Below are 6228 nucleotides of genomic sequence, written 5' to 3'. Positions count from 1 at the left end.
AGATTTATATTCTGATAGATTTGTATTAAAGTCATAGACAAACATCTTTATAAGTATGCCTGCCTGTAACTTACATATTTCCAGAAGGACAAGTTTATTGGAAAACCAACAATGTAGTAAATAAACTTTTTAGGTCTCTTCTACCAACGGTTGTCTCTTCTAGGCAACAGTTGCCTAGAGAAAATTTTTTAATGTCCCAAATTATTATTTTCTTCATTTATAAAACAGGAATAATAAGTGTACCTAGTATTTCATGATGGTTTTCCAATGATCAGATGTTTATAAATATTTAATACCTAAAAAGTGCTAAGTTTTCAATATTTGTCAGCAGTTATTTTTACACTCTCATTGAAATCTTGGGATCTTGGGTAGAAGCACATTGCAGAGAGATGGGAGAAACAAGTATATAGTTGTGGGAGTATTTATAGACCACTGGAACAAGTGCCTTTCCCTCATATCCACTAACCATCTAAAGGGGTTTTGATACACAGTAGGTATTCAAATAAATGCATAAGTACTTTTTTTTAAATCAGTTTTACTTCTTTATCTATTGTTTCCTTTCATGTCTAACAAAAATAATAGCCCGAAAGAGAAGTCATGGAAAAACAGTTTTAGGAATGAAGTATAAAGAAAATGTTTACTCAGATGGCTGTTGACATTTAAGGTTTTTGTGATGCAATAATCTGTGTTATAAAGAACAGTAACAGTTTAAAGAAGAAAGAATCTGGTGGAGAAGCTTATTTAATGTCTATATAGATTAGTTTTTTTGCTTGCATGCAGAATTAACGTGCCAACAGAATAATCTCTAAGCACCAGCATTCTTATTCTAATCTGTGATTTCCCTGGATCAGTAACCTGAGGTGTTGCCGAAGCAGTGGAGTTTCTACGTGGAAGTGGAGGTGGATACTGGCACCAAAATCCTTCAGTAGAGCAGGCTATAGCCGCTAATTACTTATTTTCCTGCTCTGGGAATTCTAGCCGTATTAAGATGGATGAAGAAAGCAGTGATAATGTCAAAATCTTCCAGGTACAGCTTTGAATACAATTATAAATATTATTTTTTTGTTGTTGATATGACCCTTTCTTTTTAGCATCTGCAGAGAAATGAGAGGAATTACAGATTTTTTTTTTCAAACCACTGTGGAGATTCCGAAGACAAAGTATAGCAGTTAAGGTTCTAGATGCAAACCATAGGAACCGGCCATGGCTAAACCATGAATTGGTAAAAAGTTGTTACTGAGCTCATGTAAACTGGGGAGTTATGAGAAGATTTGAAACAGGCAGGTACCAATGAAGCTACAGCTGGGGCTGTAACCCAGACACTGTCATAGGAACTGTCCAGCAACTTGACAGTAGAGCCTGTGGCTGGCAGAAGGGTTACATATAATAGGCCTGGTAGATTGAAACTCAAAATGGAATCATAAGACAACTTGAGTTTTTTTCTTTAATGTATTTTAGAGCTGCAACAACACCACAGATTAGTTAAAATTACCTCATTTAAAAGTAATTAAATTAAATGGGGATGATTTTGAAAAACTGAAGCAATATATACTATTATAACTAGTAGAATATAGAAGTGTATACTAAAAAAAATTATTTCCCACCTATAATTTTACCATAGAGAGGTATCTTCTCTGAAGATCTGTTTCGGATTCATTTTGATTCATTCTGGGTTTTGTATAAGGTGTGAGATTTTTGGTCTTTTGTTTGTTTGTTTTAACCTATGAATGTCCAACTACTCCTGCACCATTATGGAAAAGGTTGTCCTTCCACTGAATTGCTTTTGTACCTATTTCAAAAATCTGTTGAGTGTATTTATACGGGTCTGTCTCGGGATATCAATTCTGTTTCATTGTCTGTGTCCATTCCTCTGCCAGTACGATACTGTTTTGATTACTGTAGCTGTAGAGTGAGCTTTAACTTTGGGTAGAAAATTCTTCCCATTTTATTTTTCAAATTTCTTTTAGCTAGTCTAGGTCCTGTGCCTTTCTATATAAGTTTTAGGATAGATTTGTCTGTGCTTACAAAAACCATGCTGGGCAGTAGTTTACCTTTTATTTATTTATTTGCTCATTTGCTCATTTGCTTATTTATTTATTTATTTATTTATTTATTTAGGCAAGGCAACTCTTGGTCGACCTTACAGATTGCAAGGACCTTGTCAGCTTATAATTCCTTAGTTTTATTTATTTTTTATTTTTATTTTCATTTATTTATTATTTATATATTTTTAGTTTTAGTTAAAATTTTTTTTTATGCCTACAGCACCTGGTCTTCCTAGGTGGTCTCCCATCCAAGTACTAACTCGGCCCAAGTCTGCTTAGACTCTGAGATCAGACGGGAACGGGCTCGTTCAGGGTGGCATGGCCGTAGACAGTGGTTTACCTTTTAAAAAGTAATTTGCTATTGTTAAGTTGATACTTTTTTATTTATGCTATTGGATAAAGCAATAAATATAACAACAAAGCAGTATTTGAGTGTAAGTTAGAATATACAAGAAAAAATAATGAGTAAAACATTGTAATGTTGAAATTGCATTACAAACATTAAGACAACATTATGAATTTTAAACATAGAGCTCTGTCCACTAAAATTGCATAGAAGCAGTTTTACCCTAGTAACAACAATTATCCATGGAACCAGGGTTGTGTCCACCATCTAATACTTCCTTGACCCATGTCTCAAATCCACCATTTCTCTGTGGAAAATAGTATTAGAGGACATCTAATTATGCCAGAAATCAAAGAGAATTCGAAGCTTCATGGAATTATGTCAAAGAACACAAGAGCTAGCTGAAAGCGGCTCCCAGTAACCAAAATTGTGACACTGTATGTGTAGAGAATAATTATTATAACGGTTGAAATTACACTGATTCTGTGAAAATCATCAAGTTAATGAAGAGAAGGAAGGATAAGGAGAGATAAAGAATAACAGAAATTCATTCGTCACAATTTGAAGCTCTTATTAAACCAGCTTTTTACTTAGAAAATGGTAATAAAAATTGAAGATGTAAGCATAATTTTCCTTTGTCGTGGTACGTGGATTTCAGGTTTCACCAATGGCCTCACTCTACTTTAAAAAATGATTAGTTCCTAATCTTAGAATCATTGATATAGCCAAAGTTTAACAATGGGGTTAAAAGCATTGGCCGATTGATGCTGGGGAAACGATATTAATATGGTATCTGTGGCTGACAGAATAAGATCTCTCTCACTCCCCAACAAGGTTCTGTCATAATCCCTGGAGCCTGTGAATATGTTACCTTCCATAGTAAAAGGGACTTTGAAGATGTGATTAAGGGGATTTATAACAGGAAAACAGGTGGATCAAAGTGAGAGTAAGAGATGCGAATGGAAGCAATAGCCATTGATGCAGGTTCATGAACCAAGGAAGGCAGATTTCAGAAGGTAGAACAGGCAAGGAGTGGATTCTCTCCTAGAGCTTCAGTCCTGTTTGACCCATTTTGGACATTTCACCCTAGAACTATAAGATAATCATTTGTGTTGTTTTAAACCACTCAGTTTCCCATAATTCATTACAGCAGCAGTATAAATGAAGAGTGTCAAAGTTACACCAAACAGCTTACTTTCTGCATTTAAACAATGGTGGGATCAGGTTGTCAATCCATTGATTCAGTGGTCAGTCTTATTGTGACTTGAAATTGATGAAGTTTTTAGACTTAATGTCTAGCTACTTGGAAGTACAGGGGATTGAGAAATAGACTAAACAACACTGAGAAATCCAGAAAGTGTAAGACAAATGGCCCAATTACTCCAAGTGGGAAATGAAGAAAGGATAGAGTTGTCATTAACTACATTTGGGAAGCCGAGGAAAGAGTCAATTTGGAAAAGCAGCTTGGGGAGATGTTTTGGATGTGTTAAATTTGGGATGCCAACTGGTCATCCAGGTGGCTATGTCAGCAACTGAATATGTGACTGTGGGATTAGAGAGGATGCCTAGGATATAGACATCTATCTAGAAGTTGTCAGTGTATACATAAAATTTAAAGCCATGAAAAGAGATGAGATCAAGAAGAGAGTGGAAATTCATAAGAGAAAATGTCTAAGGACAGTTACTGTGACATTAATCTTGAAATAGGAATGAAACAGAAAAGAGACAGAATTTGCTAGCAATGTAAGAGGTCATTTAGGAGATCATGATGTTCAGAAAACCAAATGTAATAAATGTTGACCAGGAAAAGAGTGATCAATGGTGTCAAATTCTTATCAAAATGGTGTATGGTACATCTACTTTTGCAACATGCTTTTTATTCATCTTTGTGAGACTCATCTAGGATGATATATTAGCTCTAGTTCACATTTAGTTCATAAAATCTATCATATGACTATCCCTCAACTTCTTCAATTGTTTCCATTGGTGACTATTTACTATTTAAAAATATTTCCTATGACTATTCTTGTAATATTTCTCATTTTGTTCATATGTGAAAATTTTTTTGGAGAGTATACCTAGGAATGAAAATTTTTTTGGAGAGTCTACCTAGATTATAAATATTTTAACTTGACTATATATTGCCAAATGTCTTTCAAAGTGGTAATATAAAATCACAAGCCGTATATGAAGGTTTTAATCCTTCATTGAATATTAACAGACTTTAAAAACTTTGCCAAATTAATAGGTATGGAATATCACATTTTTTTAATTTGAATTTTCTTTATTGCTGGGGAGATTGAATATTCTTTTCATATTTGGGTTTTTTCTATGCTATGCTCTAACTATTAATACATTTTGCTCATATTTTTATTGGTTGATTGTCTCTTGAAATTTGATATGTCAGAGGTATTTATGTACTTCAGATATTAATCCCTGGTTAACGCATTGCAAATATCTCTTCCTTATAGTCTAGGTCATGGCTCCTCATTTTCACTTTTTTTAGGGTCATATTATGAATAGAAATTTTAAGTTTTTGTGTAGTTGAGATAGTCAACATTTTCTAAGTCTCAGTTTGTGCATTTATAAAATATAACTAATAGTGTCTACCTTCCATTGTTGGAATGTTTCACTAAAATATTGCATGCAGAGCACTTAGCACATAATTGCTAAATGTTTAGCTCATGATATGAACTTGAAAACTATTTGCTTTTGATAATGTATCCTTCATTATGCAAAGAGACTTTGGGTGAAAGAAAAATAATTTTATGTCTAAGACAGGAGAATTAAATGACTGTACTGATTTACAATTCTAAGTGCCATATATCAATCTCCAGATATCTGTAAGGCAATTTCTGTGCTCTTTATTCTGCCCCAATACCACCCTGGTTTAATTAATAATATAACGAAATGAGAAGCTTTGACATTTAGTAGTGGAAATCTTCTCACTTTGATCAGTCCCCCACTGCCAAATTGTCTCAGCGATTTTTACTCTTTTTCTTTTCAACATAAATTTTAAAATAAAAACGTTCATTTTTATGGGCAGAGAACAACAACCTTGGAATGAAATGGTTTATGTGCCAAAGATGGAAACTCATTCAGTTTGATATGCAAATAAATCAGTACCTACTACTGCAATTTTGTGTATGGATTCCACAGAAATAATGAATATTAACACAGTGAGTTTGGAGGAAATACTTTTAAACTTCTCTGAAATGATTTTACGTTGCCATTATGCAATAACGCTTTTTTTCTTGTTAGTAGTCTAGCTATAAACAGATGAACATTGAAAGATCAAGGAACATAGTAGTCACACTATTTGAAAGTTCTTGCAAGTTTAACATATGACTATTATGTTAGGCAAGTGGCTTACAAATGCAGGCAAACTACATTTTAGCCTAGTTCCATAATTTCTAAGCCATTAAAATTATCTTAAAATATTATTTTACTGCGGCATAATTAATTTAATGTGTAAGTAATGCATCTTGTTTGACCTTAAGTTTAAGAACACAAAATGAAGTCTCAATATTGAATTTCGATAACTCCTTCAGATTTTGAAGAAATTATAATTCATTCCCTTCATGCACATCATTTAGAGGGTTAAACATCACAAAGAACTTAAAAATACAATTAACATGAAAGATTACACCCTGTCAACTAAGATTGATCATTTTTACTTAATTTGTTTTTGTGACACTTTATGAGGACTATTAAATACATTAAAAAACTTTCAAAAAAATTTCAACCATATTTTTGAAGACAAGCTGATTTTTAAATGGAAACCAACTCACAGTTTCTTATTTGGCTTTTATATTTCCATATTAATTTTTTAAATGT

The 6228-nt window shown here is 33.1% G+C and overlaps 1 pseudogene; it reads right to left on the bottom strand.

Moving 5' to 3' along the window:
• Positions 1-2256: 2256 nt before the first annotated feature.
• Positions 2257-2375, bottom strand: LOC118614689 (annotated as a pseudogene).
• Between the last annotated feature and the right edge of the window lie 3853 nt (positions 2376-6228).

Source organism: Rousettus aegyptiacus, unplaced genomic scaffold (assembly GCF_014176215.1).
Source record: "Rousettus aegyptiacus isolate mRouAeg1 unplaced genomic scaffold, mRouAeg1.p scaffold_m13_p_2, whole genome shotgun sequence".
In the NCBI taxonomy this organism is placed as follows: Eukaryota; Metazoa; Chordata; class Mammalia; order Chiroptera; family Pteropodidae; genus Rousettus; species Rousettus aegyptiacus.
This window is presented reverse-complemented; position numbering and strand designations above follow the sequence as displayed.